At 40.3% G+C, this 19,094-nt stretch overlaps 1 protein-coding gene across 2 annotated transcripts in view; it reads right to left on the bottom strand.

The window, feature by feature from the left end:
* The window catches only part of THRB (thyroid hormone receptor beta), a 160,322-nt gene that overhangs the window by 108,863 nt on the left and 32,365 nt on the right, over window positions 1-19,094 (bottom strand). For both annotated transcript variants that reach the window (XM_034060884.1, XM_034060881.1), the window contains exon 3: window positions 155-257. The gene's annotated coding sequence lies outside the window, so the exon portion shown is untranslated. The remainder of the gene's footprint in view (window positions 1-154; window positions 258-19,094) is intronic.

Here is a 19,094-nt window from a genome sequence, read left to right as displayed (position 1 = left end):
AAAGCTTGTATTTCAACACCCTCCTCAAATGCTAAGCCTGAGAGAGACTGGTCTAGTGTATACAAAGAACCAGGATCCAGAGACTCTGGGGTAAAAGGCACAGCCAGCTCATATACACATCCCTACACTCTTTTCCCCTGCAAAACACGGTTACCTTTTCAATAATGCCTGCTGAGAACAGTCCCTCGCCATCCCGCCACAGGTGTCATCTGGGAGAGTGCTAGCTGGCACGGGCCAAAACCATATCACGGAATGTGCTAGAAATGAAACAATATGGACAATCATAAGATACAAGTCCTGGCCCTGATTAACTTACCAATGCAGAAAAAGCAGTGGTGAAGCAAAGTGGAAGGATAGTCTTTCAAGCCTGTTGCTGCAGTTAAAATATAAACATCAGAAACAGGGCAGTATAGCAGGACCAAAGACTAAAGCTCCCAAGTTTAGACTCTTAGCCACAACACAATCATGTCAGCACCACAAGAGAGCAGGAAGCTTTCAAATAACTTTTAAACACTAAGTCAAATACTTCTCAGAAAATAAAGAGGCCATAAGATGAGTGCCACAATACATATCAGGGTGCTAGCAAAGGCAAAGTGTGAAATGGATGCTTTCCAGCATTCAGTTTAGGAAGACAAACATTGTTTCACAAATTCACTGTAGCCCTGCATATTTCCAGACTCCTTAACTCACGCCAAAGGGCTTGGACTCTCTGAACATCCTGTTCTGTTTCCTCCACTGCTAGTCTGAGTCCTCAGTGCTAAATGTCTTTATTTCAGAGCCGCATTTTCTATCATTTTATTCCAAACTCCTCATTCTGTAGGCTTTGTATTTTACCTCTGGGTAAGAGTGAAGACAAGCAAATTAATGAGAAGTCTGAACAGCACACTAAGTTACACCTATATTAAGATCTTTCCACAGTAAGCATCCCAAGGCGCTGTATAAAAATAAAACTGCACAAATCGCACTTAAAGCTAACAAAAAACTTCTGGACTCTGGCATGCCTCGAAGCATAAATATAAAGATTGATGATTAAACAATTCCACAATTCCCAAAGTCTCAGAGCCACATGAACACAGACCATTTTACCTGTCATTGCCTGGATGCACTAGCAATCTGCCTGGATGTAAAGCTGAGACACCTCCATGACAGCTTACTGACAGGAAAAATATTCCCCCCTTGACAAGGGCAGGAAAACATCTTTAGCCTACAAGCTGCAGCTGGCCATTACACAGATTTCTTAACTAACTGATTGCATTGCCTCCTGCACCTCCTGCTTTCCCTCTTCACAGCTGCAAGAAGTTCAAGGTATAGTGGTTTCATGAGAGTGACTACAGTAGCAAAAGCTTGGGCATAGATAGGAACATCCTCTCATCCCAATGACTTTCATCTCCCAAATCCACTGCTTTTGAGACTCCACCAACTCCATAAGAAACAAAAGCAAAGACTTTAGCATGGCTGACATGCGCACTAGGCCCAGCTCATCCACCTGTACAGACCTACCTCCTGGCTGCTGGGGTAAAGCAACATGGGAGAAGATGTTTCTCTTGGTATGAGAGGAACTGCTGGCACTGAAGTGCCAGGGAGCCCATTGCTGCTGGTGGTGTGGAACACAAAACAGCCCACTTGCTTCCTACTTCTCTGATGTAAGACTTCCCATCTTGGTTCCTTCCTATTCTTTCCCATGGCAGCATTTCAGGCTGAGTCCAAAACATGCAGTCAGAGATACAAAGAAACAAGTGTGACCTTATTTGCCTTAAATAACTGCATTTCCACACTGTCTGCTCAGGGTGCCCAAGCAGACACTGGGCACAACAGATGCTCCCATGGTAACCTTAGACCCTTATAATACCTTCAAAGTGCCCCAATAAGCTATGTGGGTGATCCTGCATTTGGTCTCACTCTCATCAGGAGCTGTTGGCTGTCAGTACCTTTGTCACCAGCACAGCTACAAGCAGCAGACACAGTTCTGCTGTGCTCCAAAACCCCATGCCCTTCATATAACCCTTTTCCATGGATCCTCACTTCCAGCTACGGGGATGACCACAATGCTGTCTGGTAACCATCACTCCTGTGTGAAGCTCCCACTTAATTTCATCTTGCCCTGTCATTTTGAGGCAGAAATGGTTAAAGCAGTGTATGGATAACAAGCTGGTCCTTGCTGAGGTTTATTTCCCTCCTTGAGATAGTTTAGGAGAAAAGAACCAAGTGATACATTTGCAACCTCTTCAAGCAAGACCAACTTTGGCTTGCAAACCTTATCAAACAGCAGTTGTAGCTCATGTTAGACCAACCCTACTTTAAAATTATGAATTTATTAACACACGCAGAGGGAAAAGATATAAATGGCCCAAATGGTAAGTGGACAGTAGGCTGTGGCTGCAGCAGTGAAATCAAGCTAAGGCCCCGGGGCCATAAAAACTTAAAGCTGTTCACATTATTACTTTGTTTGCAGCTGAGGTGATCACCAACACATGCACATTGTAGAATTTATGGGATTAAAACAAAACTTGAAAAATGTTTTGGCGGCCAACACAGTGACATTTGTGAAGAGTATTGACTTTAGAGAGTTAGCTAAAACCACAGCTACAAGCTAATGAGGGGGACATGGGATAACATCAACGTAAGAAGAACCAGAGGTTGTGATCAATGCTGGAATCCCATTTTGAAATTAGCTCAAGAATATGTATATAAAATCAACTGAACAGACAAAGCCGATGCTTCAATAAAGAAGGCCTGGAGAGATAAAACTTCAAGCAGATGCTACTTGAGCAAGAAACACTTTCCTCACCATCTGGCTTAGAAAACACGATTCCAGAGTGGTCTTCTAATCGCCAACAGGAAAACGGAAACTATTTTAAGTAAGCACCAGTAAAAATAAAATCAGAGACGCAGTGAAAGGAAAAAAGAAAGTGGTCAGTGATACATACAGTATTATTTTGCTATTTGCACTTTTAATGCTATTTATATTTGAAAGCTTTCCCTTTGAGACACTGACAGGTGGGCTTCCACATTCATCAGCCTGGGATTTGTCCAACTACCCAGTATTTATGGAAACATGCAAAGGCCAATAGAAATAAAAAAGACATTCAAATTAATTTCTGTCACAATTAGGGATTATTACTATCAACTCCCATTCTATTTCAGCCACATATGAACAAAACATTTCCCAGCATCACACCGATACACATTTTGAATGCTCTCCATGAAATCCTACTCCAGCAACATAGCACACCACGAAAAAAACTAATGCAAAAGTTTGACATGTTCTGACACAACTCAAGTTGTCTGGAGATATGCCCTTTCAGATGAACTTGTTGCGTGGGCTTCATCCCCCAAAGCCAAATACTTAATGTCATTCAGGACACCAGCGCAGCACGTGTAATGGAAGGGACACGAGGAACCTGTACATCAAATCACGACACAGCATATCTGGAGGAGAGCATCCGTGAGAGTGGGATGACTGCTGCGAGAATGATAGCATGTTGAAATACCCTGCACAGTCCTTTCCCAAAACATAGCATTTGGCTCCTCAGAAGCTAAGGCATTTGAAATAGGAAGTGCGGCTCTTCTTGCTCATCTCTGAAGTTCGTCAGAAAACACTGTGAGTGTGATTAAGAATCAATCACATTCATGAACCCATTTAGAAAATGAGAGCTAAGACGCATGCTGCTGCTCTAGTAACTTGGATGATCTAACTTAGTTTCAGAATCAATTGGCTGCTTTCTGCTCAAATTGAAATCTGTAATTAGCTTTGTCTGTCAACATTGTTTAGCTTAATTAGCTAGCCTTCTTCTCTAGCAGACCCTTCCCTGATGCATTTATTAAGAACTATCTCATCATGCCTCAGGCTTTACTTTGCTAGCCTATTATGCTAACATACAGGCTCTCAGAAATGCTTTTCTTTCTGTACCTGTCCTCATTTGAATGGTTCTTGAATTCAAAACCCAGAATTACATACAATGCAGTACATGGCATTTCATTTTGTCCGCTTTTCTTCGATGACTGTAAAATTTCCATGCCTTCATCATCTTCACATCACCCCTATTCCACTCTAGATCCATAATGATTTTTCCAGGAGCTACATTACTTATTCCTTTAGGTCTGGAGATTTGCCTTGTTTTGATACAAGTTTCAAGCACTTTTAAAAATATTTTCTCTACTTTTAAATGTCTAGGCTTTTTAGTCCAGCCAACTTAACTACCTACCAACATTACTATCCTGTTTCCTTAATTTCAAAACCTATTCTTCCATTAGAAGGAGCATTATTTATGGACTTATGTTTGCTTGTGTTTGTATTAAATTTAAGCAAATCATTACTTGCATATTTCACCCAAGATTATTTAGTTTGATCAACTCTTCTATAGTATCTTCATGCTACATGAAAATGAAAATTGAGAGAGCACATTAACATCTCAGTTCAGAATCCTTTTTTAAGAAGAAGTCACATTCATTGCCAGTCACAGCCTGCACCCAAGGCAGTCAGTGTCCTAAGTTTCCAAGGGATTGCATCCACTGAGCCATTTACAGCTGTATTTCTACAAGGAAAACAAACATGGCCAACTGGCATAGAAAGGTGCCATGCTATTAAATTCTCTCACCTTCCAAAACAGGGTGGGTACTTTCAAACTGCCTACTGGGAATACTCCCATGATAATTTTCAAATTTACCTGGGAATAGTTCAGGTGAGTTCCCGTAAATATAAACCAAAAGTAGGCCAGAGACAGTTAACAGTACAGACAATTGATTTCCAGGGCCTGGAAATGCTTCCAAGCACCATTTAATTTACTAGTATATTTAATTTACATGCATGAAGACCTCTTAATGCCTGCACCGCCTTGAGTTCTTCATGACTCTTTCTAGATCTTCATTAGCTTGTCATTCTCTGCCCTTTCTTCTCAGAGATCAAAATAATTCTAATATCAACCACATCAGCCATAGCTTTTAGGAGACTTTTCTCTGGCTTCACATATTAATCTCCATTTTGCTCCAACAGGGACACAGATCTTTGTCTCAAGTTTCTTCAGGACTGTTTTCAGCTTCTTGTCTGTATGATATTTCTTTGCTCCCAGAAAACAAAACACTGCTCTTTCTCCTAGATAAGTCCTGCTGGCGGACATGTCTTTCAACTTAAAGGAGTCTTCAGAAACATACATCTGCATCTTCCTCATATCACAATAAATGCCAGATCTCATGGGGCTTTTTCTCCCTTTTCCCCTTCTGCTGCTCAACTATCTTCTGTTTTCTACAGTTCTTCAATCCCATCCTTGTTCCTCCTTAGCCTCAAGTCTCTTGCTATGTCCATCTTAAACTAGTTTTTTTCTGGTGCCACTCTTCTTCCTTAGTGTCTGTTTCTCCCTTTTTCATCTGAGTTCTCCACTGTAACAATCAGACTTTCACTTGATTTCTCCACTACCGATTCGTGACAGCCTCTACACTGCGCATGCATCTGTGGCTGGCTTCCTCAAAGACCTCTCCCTTCCAACTTCTATTTTTATATACAGCTGTGCATTCACATCACCTCAACTGCTTCTTCTTGTCCCTCATGTCTTTAGCTCCCTGCCTTTAGCTGCATCTAAACTACTTAAGATATTCTCTCTCCTGACTTCTGTCAGGTGACATTTCTATGTAAAAGTAGATCCTATCAGGTAACAATGAAGAAAGTAAATCTCCTATTCCTACATCCAGTCTCAGTGTCTTTTCTGCTATCCTTCATTCAGTGCCGCTTCATTGCACATCCTGCCCATCTCTGCCTTCAAAGTAAAATAAAAAGCCCAGAGAAAAACCATCCAGACTGATTTTTCATTAAATGCTGGCTTCTTCTGGACACTAACTTCTTAAATTTTTGGCCACATCCGAAAGGCAGTTATCAGCCCAGCCTGAACCAAGCTCTCTTAGATGAAAGGTTTCAGTTGTGACCAAGGGCAGAAAACCTCTTTCATATCCTTCAGCTATGAGCAGTTTAATTCACTGACAACTGCAAATAGGTCCTGCAAGCAACAGGGAAGGAAAAAAAAAAGAAAAAGCAACAGGGAAGGAAACAGAAGAAAGAGTAACTACAATGTAGGGCAGGAATTCTGGTACACGAAGCTACAACTGAAAGAAATATGGATAACTAAATAGAAGAAAATGAAAGAAGTAGTGGGTAGAATTTCATGTTAAAGATCAGTAAGTCCAGTTTGACTAATCTTCATTGTCTGGTAAGAGGCAAGGTACCAAGAGATAACTCTTCATGCTTGTGAAATAAAGTGAAAAAAAGTTGACAAGAACCACATATACAGAACATAATTATTGGAGTTTTCTGCAAAACTGGAAATAATTGCAGAAGCATGTGGCTAAAAAGTAAATGCGAGTCAAAGGTTTAACTAGGATACCTTTTTTGCAAATCAAAGTACAGACTCCAACCCTTGATTATTCCAATCAGTGTGAAACCATTTTAAAGAGTTGGATCATACAATCTATTCTACACTTTATTGTTGTCCTGGGTTCAGCAGTAGCAGTCATTTTTCTCCTTAGTAGCTGGTGCAGTGCTGTGTGTTTGACTTTCAGTCTGGGAACAACACTGGTAACACCGATATTTTTAGTTGCTGCTCAGTAATGTTTACTCTGACCAAAAACTTTCTGAATCTCATGCTCTGCCAGGGAGGAGGGGAAGCCGGGAGGAAGCAGAGACAAGACACCTGACCCAGACTGACCAAAGAGGTATTCCATACCACAGCACATCATGCCCAGTATATAAACTGGGGGCAGGTACCCGGAAGAGCTAGATCACTGCTCGGTCGGGCTGGGTATCAGTCGGCAGGTGGTGAGTGGTTGTATCCTCTTCCCTTTTTATTTCCCTTATCATTATTATTATTGGTGGTAGCAGTAGTGGTTTGTGTTATACCTTAGTTACTGGGCTGTTCTTATCTCGGCCCGTGGGAGTTACAGCCTTTCGATTCTCTTCCCTGTACCTCCAGGAGCTGGGGGAGGAAGGGGGTAGAGTGAGAGAGAGGCTGCATGGCTGGGTTTAAACCACAACAATTGTTTTTTCCCTTGAAACAATACAGATTCTATAAGGCAAATAATAAGGACAGATCTTCAAAGGACATGAAGATGTTTAGGAACAGAATGCAAAGTAGTGTCGTCTGAACTTTTTTATCATACAATAGAAATAGCACTTTGTTTTAAGAATTGGGAATTTATCAGTTTCACTGTTAATGCAAGGCTTTCCTGCATATTCACATGTGCAAGAAAGGACAGGCAATGAACTGCAGGGAAGCCCGGTGCTCCTAATGCTTTGGTTTATCTCCCGAACTTAACATTCATCAACGCTGCTGAATAAATAAGGCACACCAAGACACAGACAGAAAAACTGTGCCGACTGCTTTTATGTAAACAAACATCTGGGCACCATATTTAATTATCAGTAACTGGGATGATTTTCAAAGATACAAATGGACAGTAAATCCCAAGTTCAAAAGATATCTGAGGCTGGCTTAAGTGATCTAATTGCTCCTGTAAATCTACAGTTCCTGAGAGCCATGAAGTATCCTTCACTGTTGTTAAAGATTTTTGAAGGAGTATCCACTATAAACACTATACTAATTATAATTAATTACATTAATTTTCACTTAATTTCCGCAGTGATTTTCCTAATATGAAGCAGGCCAAGAATACATCCAAGCAGGTATTTCCTCTGCTAGGTCGTTGAAGCATGCTGTTGTTCTTGGCCTACCTAGCTTGGCAGACCTCTGCCTAAAACTGATTTAAGACATAAGTGAAGATGAGCTTGAAGGTTTAACATCATAAAAACACTATGAAGACTAAAACTGCTAGACATTCCTTGCAAGAAAACATCCCTGAGACTCCAGCTGTGTATCACCAGTTAGGCTGGCAGTACAGCAGGTCTCACACCTCACTTGACTGCACCAGTTTCCACGGAACTAGTTGTAGAAAACCTATTAACACTTTTCTGGCAAATCACATTTACCTGCAGCCATGAAGCACAATGCAGAGACTGATCCATGGACCCTGGCAAAAACCAGGAATCTTTTAGCTAGCTTTAAATTAAAGCCATTTTTTCCCTTAATGATGTAAATGAAGGCACAGTCCCTGCTTTTGACCAGTGCTGCCATGAATATTTTTTAGGAAGATATATTAGAGGAAAACAAAAAGGAGTATGTATCAGAGTAAAAAACCTACAACATTAATTCCATACTTGATATAAAATTGATGGAGATAAAGTTCAACCAGTTAACAGTGCTTTCTAAAACTTCAGAAATCTTCCTCTGATTTCTCAGTGTTGTTTTAACTTGCTTTTCAGACTAATACTTTGCCAGAGGTGGTGTATAAATGTTTGTCTCATTTAACCTGAAGTGGAAGTTGAAATTCAACAAGTAAATATGAAAATATATGCTAGTGATTTGTACTTGCAAAATATAATCCAAATGTTTATTGCAATCCTATTTAAGAAGTTCCCAGTAGACAGATGTTTAGCAACGGATTAAATACCAATAGGATCAGATTTCTGGATAGCCAATCACAAAGGGCTAGGAAACCTGTGTAGAATCATAGCATAGTTAGGGTTGGAAAGGACCTTAAAATCATCTAGTTCCAACCCCCCTGCCATGAGCAGGGACACCTCACACTAAACCACATGTAAAGAAATATTTGAACAAGATTCCAAAGATAAAGCCTTTGTTATGAAAAATATTTGAAGAAGTATGCTTAACAGAGAAATGCAACCAACTGGTTCAGTACTCAAGTACTTGTCACACATTTACACCAAGGAAAAGTATTTTTCCCACCAGTGGGAGAATTTAATTACGTGGAGTACATGGAAAAGGGACAAAAGAAAAAACCCATTGTGCAAGGGCTCTTTCACCATTCTAGCCAGAGTTGATGTCTTAGAATATGTCAGCTGGACAAATGAAAAATACAAAATATAAAACATGATTAAAGATAGTGTAGCTTCACCTAGCAATTGGTAACCATGTGTTCCCAGCCAGAGAAAACACTGGGAAAGCTACTGGAGGAGTTTTCCTTTGGCTCAGGGAACAGATGAGCAAGAGTTCTCCTAAGGCATTGCTTACAAAGCCAAAAACTGTTAAATTCAGCAGCAGCTAATGCAAGCTACAACACAGCCTGCTCCAGCCTATGTGGACAGAGCCAAGCTGCAATATAATAACATTTAGGAGGGGGAGAGAGCAGAGAAAACATACCTTATGGTTTTATCCCAAGTCTGAACCAGATTCACAGAGCTGTCTCAAGTAAGTCAGAATACAGAGGCAGAAAAGGCTTTCTGCTCAGACAGTGCCCACCTCTAGCAGCATGTCTTACAGTGATACTTTCTAGTGTTTATTCAACCAATTTTTCAAATCTAAAAGAACAGAAACACTTTCTTAGGAAAACTCTTGGACTTGGTGTCCTTGAGAAAGACTTTTCCAGTCCAATAAATCCCATCTCTCCTGACATGCATTCTTTCTCAGTTAATCTATTTTTTCCTATACACCACTTTACCGTGTTCTCATAGCACTGCCTTCTTCACTACACAAAACCTCTCTCTTCACCTGTCCTTGCACGTTTGTTCACATCCATGGTCCATTTTCCTTTCTTTTCTCAGAATTTCAGTTAAGCTATATAAAACAATGCATGAAGACTATAGGGAAGTTCAAAAAGCTGCTGAAGTGAAAACCAGGCTGGTATTGTGCATTAAGGACTGTTTTCTGGTCAGCTGTGCAGCTCTAGTTCATTGCGTAAGCATGAGTATAAAATCATTCTGAAGGTTCAAGTAACTCCCATTTGTATATTTTCCACTTAATTTAAGAATTAGCTGGAGCAAACTGTTACTGGCATTCTAAGGAAGGCAGAAAAAGTTGAGAGGATCTAAAGGTTTTGATGCAATGATTGTGTTACTATGCCAGTCAGAACCGGTTTTTAGGATCCCATAAGAACAAACAATCACTACAGGTTCTGTTTTAATTTTATTTCCAGGAAGCAAGAAATAATAAAATTTAAACAGAATTATGAATGCTAATACATAATACAGCTGCCTTGTGTTTAACCTCTGTATCTTCCCATACATGAAAGTTTTAGCTTTAATCAACTTTTGGGAACACAGAATGTCAAATACACCCATGCAGTATAGGAACACACCAGGGTCAGCCTCCCATTTTCCCACTGCAGATAGGTTACTGGAAGAAGTGAGCACTCTCTGCCATTTTCACTCAGCTTTTGCTGCCAGCCAAGCTGGAGCTCTTCCTATAAACCCCAGTATTTTCCAATCACTTCATCTTCGGAAATGGAATTTTGGCCAGAAAAAAACACAACTTCCTACATCTCGAGAAATTCAGAGCCAGTGAATAACTACACTGGCTACATAGCTGAAAATCTGGATGGGTTAGTTCTGCCATTGTATTTTAAAATGGCTCTACACTGAATTTTTTACTATCCTGTATGGCTTTACATTTTACATACCTGTTACCTAACTGTGAAACATAAGGCTCTCTGAATCAGTCCCAATCAGGTGGTCAGACTAATGGTGTGTATGGTTAGCATCTTAATATAAAGGAAGTCAGAAATGTCAAAACTTGTCCTAACTGCTCAACAGGATCCTCTCTCAGTACCAGACATCTACTATAACTAAAGGACTGTGACACATTTTAACCTGACACCCTCACAGTCAGCAAAAATTCAGTGCTTCTTTTCCGTGGTGAGTCAGATATGGCACAGAACATTTCCCTTGGTTTCTGGGTGACCTTTACGGAAACCTACTGCCTTTCTCTGAGGTGCATATCCACTTCAAGTCTAAATTCTGAATGTAAATTTCCTTCCCTGAAATTTCATTATTTTACCCTTACCTCTTGTTGGGGATTTTTTGTTGCTGGTTGTTTGGTTGTGTTGGGTTTTTTTGTGATTATTACATCAAAGAAGGGAAGATTGGCTTTTAAATTAATTTGTGAAAGGACAATGAAAGCTGTCTAGTTGATGGCTAAATGAATAGGAACATGTTTCTAGCAGATCAAAAGAGAGAGAGCATTAATGAGCAGATGAGTCCTGAAAGTTTACTTAAATGCAAGCACAACAACTGTCTCAAGACTGATTCATTACAAATACAGGTCTGCTCATCATGCAGAGAAGAGCTCTTACTGACTCTTGATAGAAGAAATGGAAAACAGCCGAAGCAGCCTCAGTCAGAAATTCACATTTGAAGGGAAAATATAGTAGGCTCCATTTAGTCCTTGCTCCATCTGCAAACAAAATCATCGCAAGTGAAAACACAGGAGAAAAAACACAAGCAATTAAAGTCCTCATCTCCCATCCTCCTGCCTGATAAGGATCATAAGAGCTATGGATTTCATAGGAAGCCATCTCTGATCCTCCAACCACACTCTGACTTCAGCGCTACTCAGAGCCCACAGAAAGTTTCTACCCTCCCAGGGCCAAACTCCACCACTGATCTTAAAGGAGCAGCTCAGATAAGAAATATTCCCTGAATACAGTACCCTTTTGTACTATACAAGTGAAGCCCAACACATCGCATAAGATCAAAGAGTTAGAAACTAACCAGCAAGTGTGACTCTCAAGTCACTAGACTGTCCCTTTTTGGTCATTGAGTTGGGCTGGAATGGTTGAGGCAGTTTTGCAATTGAAAAGCCAAGCATTTATGGCTGTATTTCTTCCTCTTCTTCTTTCCTCCCACCCCCAGTGTAATTCTAACTGATCTAGATCACCATACAACTCAAATCAATCAAACAGGCATGCTGGCTTGCAGTTAGGTTTACATTTATCTTTGCAGTTTGGTTTACATTAATCTTTTTGGGTTCCTTTTCTTTTTTTGGGGGGATGAGGGCTTTATAACTTTCAGATAAACAGTTCTCTGTCAGGAACAAAATCAGCCACCAATCCTGGCTGGTTACACCCAAAATCCATTTTAAAAAAACCTCTAGGATACACATGCATTTTACTTCAAACTTCCTGCTAGATTGCATTTGCACTTACTTGAGCAGAAAGTTACAGTTTCTACGTCTCTCGCTGCCTGAGGGAACCAAAACTACTAGCTCTGATTAAGTATTTATTTTGCAGCAACATGAAATCTATCATGCTACAGAAATTACTCTGAATTATACCTCTTCAGCAAGGCTGCAACTTTCAGTTTTTTCCTCTTACCAAGTTACACATTCAATAAAAATACAGCTGGGCCAAGAAAACTCTGTTTTGTTTTGGCAAAGCATCAGACAGCATCTCCTGGTTTGCAAACAGACGAAGAATCTTATCTAACTGTGGGATGTTCTTGGATGTGCTACCTATTAGCAAAACTATTAAGAAGCACTGAAAGGTTCCAGCCCCTTTTATGAACTCCCAGTCAAATCTCATTGGTTTGCATGCTCTCAGTTTGCACACAAAAATATAGCAGCCTTTTCCCATCTCTCAGGGAAAAACTAATAGGAGAGCGTTAAGTCTCATGTTACTAGAACTTCATTACTTTTACATGCTATGCTGAATAATTAAATTGCACTTGTCAAATAAGTGATTTGAGAACACTTTGTGCTGCAGCGTATGTTTTTACTGTCTGTTTACCTCAATTGACAAAATTAAATCATTCACAGAGTCTCCCACACAACAGCGCAAACAACTGAGACCCTAAAGACAGAGAGGAGGTCAGTTCCAAAAGGGGACTCAAAGGATAAGTGTATATAGGATGGGATTAAAGGAAGAGCACTGGATTAAAGCCATAGATGAGGAAATAGAAACAAAAGAACCAAAGCTTGCTCTGAGGATGCTGCTGAATAAGAATGACCTAAAAGCAAATCTAGCTAATCACAGAATCATAGAAAGGTTTGGATTGGAAGGGACATTAAATATCATTTGCTTCCAATCCCCTGCCATAGGCGGGCACACCTTCCACTAGACCAGGTTGCTCAAAGCCCCATCCAACCTGGCCTTGAACATTGCCAAGGATGGGGCAGCCACAGTCCTCTGGGCAACCTGTGCCAGGGCCTAACCACCCTCACAGTAAAGAATTTCTTCCTAATATCTGATCTATATCTACCCTCTGTCAGCTTAAAGCCTCCTTGTCCTGTCATTACATGCCCTTGGAAAAAAGACCCTCTTCAGCTTTCTTGCTGGCCCCTTTTAGGCACTGGAAGCTGCTCTAAGGTCTCCCCAGAGCCTTCTTTTCTCCAGGCTGAACAAGTCCAGCTCTCTCAGCCTGTCTTTATAGGAGAGGTGCTCCAGCCCTCATATAACCTTCATGGCCTCTTCTGGACTTGCTTGATCAGGTCCGTGCCTCTCTTGTGTTTGGGGCACCAGCACTGAACACAGTACTGCAGGTGGGGGTCTCACCAGAGTTGGGTAGAGGGCTGCAATCATCTCCCTCAACCTCAAAAGGTCACATTCCTTTTGATGCAGCCCAGGATACAATTGGCTTTCTGTGCCCAACCATTAACTTAGCTCTTGTCCATATTTTCACAGTAATGTATGGGAGGGGGGCCTTTGGCTACTGCTAGTAGAAGGGTACAGTAATCTGAAATACTCTGTAGTAAATAGGATCCCTCAGGGCTGAAAGAGAGGGGCTATGTGCAAAATAGCAAAGGTAAAAAAATTAGAGTAACAACCTACCCCTCCACAAGATGAACAGAATTTCTGACACAGTGCATGTTGTCTTACCTGCCTCTCTCTACAGGTAGGTCTTAGGAACTCAGCCAGTTCAGTGGGAGGACCCACACATCCAAGTGAAGCAGATATAATCAAATAAACAGCTGTCTCTCCCTCTGATGGGAATTGATCTGTTTGGCCAACCTGGCAGTCTTTCAGAGGCAGTCTTCTAAAGATTACTCAAAACAAAACTGTCCAGCTGCAAATCCCTTCTGGAAGCAGCCAGACATACGCTGTAGCAGCTTGCTGCTACTGGAGCCACATCCATTCTCCCAGGGCTGCAGCAAACAGAAGGACCGGTTGCCCTGAACACCATTGTGATGCTCAAGCTGCACTCCATCAATGAGCACATACACACAATTTGCTACTTTTCAAATGTACTGGTCTCCAAAAGCCACATTTCCATTGAGTGGGAGAGAACATTCCTGATGCTCCTGTTCTCTCACAGCAGCAGAATTTCTCTAAATCGACACTTTTTGCAAAGTTATGTAACAGTGAGCACAGCACTCTTAACTCTCATCTGAGCAGACACTGTGAGCACAGTGTGAGCACCAGGGTACTTCTTTACAGTGAACTGTGCTCCAGCCCAGCATGTCAATTTAAAAATGACAAAAAAAGGTATATTTACTTCTCGGAAGAGAACAGCAAGTTACCCAGGCAAAATCATGGATTCCTGTGTAGGGGTTATTAAGTAAACAAAGTGCAGGAAACAAGATTCAATAGCTTTTAAGAGCAGTAAAACTGAGCTTCTAAAGCAACTTCAGTTCTTTAGTATAAATAACCACTTTGGGACTAGCAGTGCACGGGAAATCAGCCAAAGGAACTCCCCAGACCTCAGCACAACTCCTCCTTTTTGTCATCTGGAGTGTTCTTACAGTGTTGCTGGAACAGAAAGAAATGCCACAGAAGCTCTCGGGGATAACCAAAATCAATGTTGCAGGCTTATGAATCACTGTCCACTAGAGGTGTTTCTTGTGTAGTATGAAAGACTGTTTTCCTTTACATTAACTGACTCAGCCACAAACTTTCACATGAAAGAAAACAGAAGCAATTTGATAGCTCAAATCCATTTACTAATGGAGAGAGCAATTTTCTTCCATGGCACAGCCTCCTGCACTCCTTTTCAGTACTGAAGTACCTATTAAGAGTGACTCAGTGGTAGAAAAAACATGTGAAAAAAAGACATTCTGCAGTTTGTTTTTAAATACTCTCCTTGGTCAGTATTACCCTATCAGGAATTTGTGAAAACCAGAGGCATGGAATATTTTTCAGGAGAGATGGTGCATAAAAAAAATCGTACGAAAAAATCACAACTGTTAGTGCACAGCAACCAGCCAAAAATGTTTGACTCCTGACTAACTGAAGTCTCCTCTCCTTTCTACTTCACCATAACCATGAATCCCTTGCCTGCTAGCCAGGATAAATACCCTTCTTTTATCTTTTTCTAATCTCTTGCCCTCCCTGACCTTCCTCTTTCCTCTAGACATGTACGAAAGCAGATGCCTCCCTGTGTAGGGGACACAGACTTACCTCAGCCACCTTACTTCAGGTTGTCAAACACAAGGGCATTTATCTTCTCTACTTTAGTCTTCCTATTGTTTTATTGTTTAGTCTAATGATTTTCTCAATTCAGGTTTAGACTGCCATGTGTAAACCATACGTATGCTTTAGTCCAGCGAGGGAGAGAGTAGGGATGGTCAGAGTACAGGAATGACAAGCCAGGTACCAAGAACCCACTACTTGCTGGCAGGTAGGTTAACAGGTATTATGGAACACAAAATCATCTGCAATGACTGGGCTCACTCTCAAATTACCTGGGTAGTTATACAGAAGAGATTTTTCACAGGTTTTTCAATAGAGCTGAAATTACATGAAAAACTCTCCCGAGTAATAGTTTATGAACGCATACCACCAGCACAACTCTTAGCTATTCCTCCTGTCATGCTACTGTGGAGTTACACTGTACAGTCCTGTAACAGAAGCTATGCTACATAAGTGCAATAGGATGATGTAACTCTGAGCTCAACTTGAGGGATTTTTCTATTTGCAAACTTTTGCACCATAACTCCTGATTAATTTTGGATGTGGAAATTAATGAGCTTATCAAAGAAACAAAGTCAGAGCTATTCTTGTTCAAAACAGTGTTTGGTGTTTCTTCTAATATAAAATGAATTTTAGGATCAAACATATTTTGTTATCTTTTCTATAAAAAGGATCTGCTGTCTCTTACCCAGTAACACAAGGATGCACTTCTAGCTGATGAGAACTGGAAGACAAACATCCTTCACTGTCTCTAGGTATCCCATGCAGGTCCCTGAGCAAACATAAAAGTTATTTCCAGTTTTTGGGAAAGCAGATTACTTTATACTAAGAATTCTACTTATCTGCTAAAAATTTACCCTGCCCTTTCTACTCATACAGATAATAAGATTGGCTATAGAAGATCATGTGTTAGGGTGAGGGTTCTGAATTCATTCAGGCCATTAGTTATATCACAGAAAGGATTCAATAAACGTCACAGATACATCACGACTTTTCAGTGAACTCAACACAAAAGGCAAGCTACTAAGTAAATTGGCTGAAATATTGGAAGATCATGCAGAAAGATGTGTCCATGGACTGATTAGAAGATGGCTCAGTCCTAGTACCTATGACTGTAGCACACAAAGCTTGCAAGCTCAGCAGCGCTGTGCTCACCACTACATCTCTTCAAGGACCTGCTCAAAGGCTTTTCAACCCTTCACCACTGAAACAAGAGTGACCTGCTCCAGCTCTGATTTTGGAAATCTTGTGGCTGCCTGTACCACATCAGAGCCTTTGTTGGTGGAGATGTGGATTTAAAAGGCCTAAAGGAACTCTGATGATAATCTGGTCTGACTTCCTGCCTGGCACAGGCTCTAATACCTCACGCAGCAATTTCTTCACAAAGCCCAAGAACTGGTAACTCTACGAGAAGATATTTCAGAAGGAGATCTAATCTTGATTTAATTACTCCAAGTGATCTACCACATTCCTTTCTAAGCTTTTCCAAAGGTTAATTACACCTACAGTATCATATTTCCAACTTGAACTCCTCTTGCTTATCTCGCTGTTTTTGTCTGTTGGAGCCCTATTCCTACACAGATATTTTTAGATACTAACCACATCACACCTCAAAATTCTCTTACCTGAGATAAACAGTTTGCCTGTTTGGCAAATCAAAACAGGGATTCCTGAATCCAACGCAGAGCAACTGTGGTGGTATATTACAGATAGCTTTTGACTATAGAGACTAAAAAGAGAAAACTCAATTTAAGCGCACTAAGCATCTTTAATAAGCTTTTCCAGCTTTCATAGCAGTCATCCATTTGTAAGACCTGGAAATTTGGGATCAATAGCACCACCATCTGCAGAGTTTCACTTTCAACTTAACTGATAAATTCCAGCTCAAACTGGATCAATAGTTAAAGAATATTATAGTTAAAGAAATAGGTGGCTGATGGCAGGTGGTTTTCTAGTACTTGTATGTCAAAATCACATAAAAACCCTGCTGACAGAATGACCCAGTACTTCTGCCAAGGCATAAATCCAGGATTGAGCAATCTGTACCGAAAATACTTCCAGTTGTGGCTCTGGGAAATAAAATGAGTAAAATTCCACTACTGCTGTCATGCCGTATTACTTAAGCATATTACTTAGACATTTATATTACTGTAGGATTCAGAGGCTTCACATAAGGCTCTCTTGTGTTAGGTGATCAACTACAAACAGAGCAAGCTTAATTCATTTTTGCAGCATTTGCCCAGTTCTTGTATGGCTGAATGCTGGTAAGAAGACTGAAGGAGGACTTGTGTCCTCCCTGAATCATGGATGCTGATGAGATCAGCTTACAAAGACTGCTCAGAACTAGAATTCCTTCTGGCATTTACTAAATCCCTGTACAGCTCATGTGATTCCCCACACATTATGAAGTTCCTTAGCTTCCTTAGCCCTATTCCAGAAGGACTTCCAGTCCTTCACAGTGTTTTGGTGCAGAACGGCAGCATCTTGCTGTCTCAGAGATATACTATATATGCACAAACCTTTGTAACTGCAAACACTTGCACATGCTCTCCATGTACTAATACAACACAAGAACTGCAAAGCTCGATTGTCTGCTACTTACATCACTTTAAAATTTTTCACAACAACAAAAAAAAATGATATGACACCTCATTACTTTTTCACAGCACTTCTGTTTTCCCATTAATATTTCACATTTCTACTCACTTGTGGTATCAAAAAGCTTACATTTTGCATAGCTTAACTGATTTCCTTCTTAGCCTCCCTCTTCCCTATTCCAAGGATGCCCATCTGCAAATAAGGAACACAAGTTTATGTAGATGTATTGACTTTTATTGGTTTAAAAAAACATTCCTTTTAGTCACACTTCCATTTGGAAGGCGTTTGACTAGAAAAAGGTGCAGGAAATGCAGCTAACAACTCTGCAAGCTTTTACTTGAACCACCAATAAAAACCAAAACAGGCTAATATGGGAGGAAAGGAAAACAGTAACCAGCAACACTTCCTTTCCTTGGCATCCTGTGAATGGCTATTAAAATTGAAACTATCACCTGTGACTGAAAAGTAATTATGCATTTTTGTAATGCTCTGAACAGGTTCATCCTGCCACTGCCTGTCAGAACAACTTGCTATCGTACACCTGGCTATGTTATTCCACGTAGCTGCATCATTTTCTAGATAGCACAGAACGCGAATGTCAGCATCCTCACTAGCAATGAAAGAAATAAAGAGATAAACCCCCACTTTTTAACACCCCTTGCTTGATAATGTGTTGATAATTTGATTGATAATTGATAATGTATTGAATGACCTTGATTGATAGTGTATTGAAAGACCTTCTTGATCATGTTGATAATGACTGAAAGACTGATAATGTTGATAATGTATTGAAAGACCTTTTGCCTTTTGCTTGTCTAGCAGATGCAAAGAGAATCCACTTCCAGAATGCAGCCTGAATCATGCCACATAGGAGGGGAAATACTTCTAGAAGAGTTCACGCCTCCTCTACAGGTACATTTATTTGACCATGTAATTCCTTTATTTGACTATGTAAACTTCCACCACCATATGTCAAAACCCCCAAATTTGCTATAATACTACTTATTTCAGCATATACTCTAGTATTTAATTTTCAAACTGTAAGAAAGGTCTCCTTACAAGTGAAGATTTTAATTGACTGAGTAGTAAAAAGTAATCTGTTGAAAAATAATTACCTGTAAATTTCTCACAGGCAAAAAGAAGTTTCCAAATCTATGTAGTAATCTATCTTATTTTGATTAAACGACCAAATAGTGGCTTAACAACAATAAAAATTAGTCAAATGCTGTTACACTCATTCTGCAATACTGTTTCCTTTCCACAGACCCACACTATGTTTAGGATCTACTCTGAAATGCTGAGCATATTTGTTAAAAATT

The sequence above is a fragment of the Melopsittacus undulatus genome, chromosome 1 (genome assembly GCF_012275295.1).
Source record: "Melopsittacus undulatus isolate bMelUnd1 chromosome 1, bMelUnd1.mat.Z, whole genome shotgun sequence".
NCBI lineage: Eukaryota > Metazoa > Chordata > Aves > Psittaciformes > Psittaculidae > Melopsittacus > Melopsittacus undulatus.
Note: the sequence above shows the minus strand (reverse complement) of the source record. Positions and strands in the feature narration are given on the sequence as shown.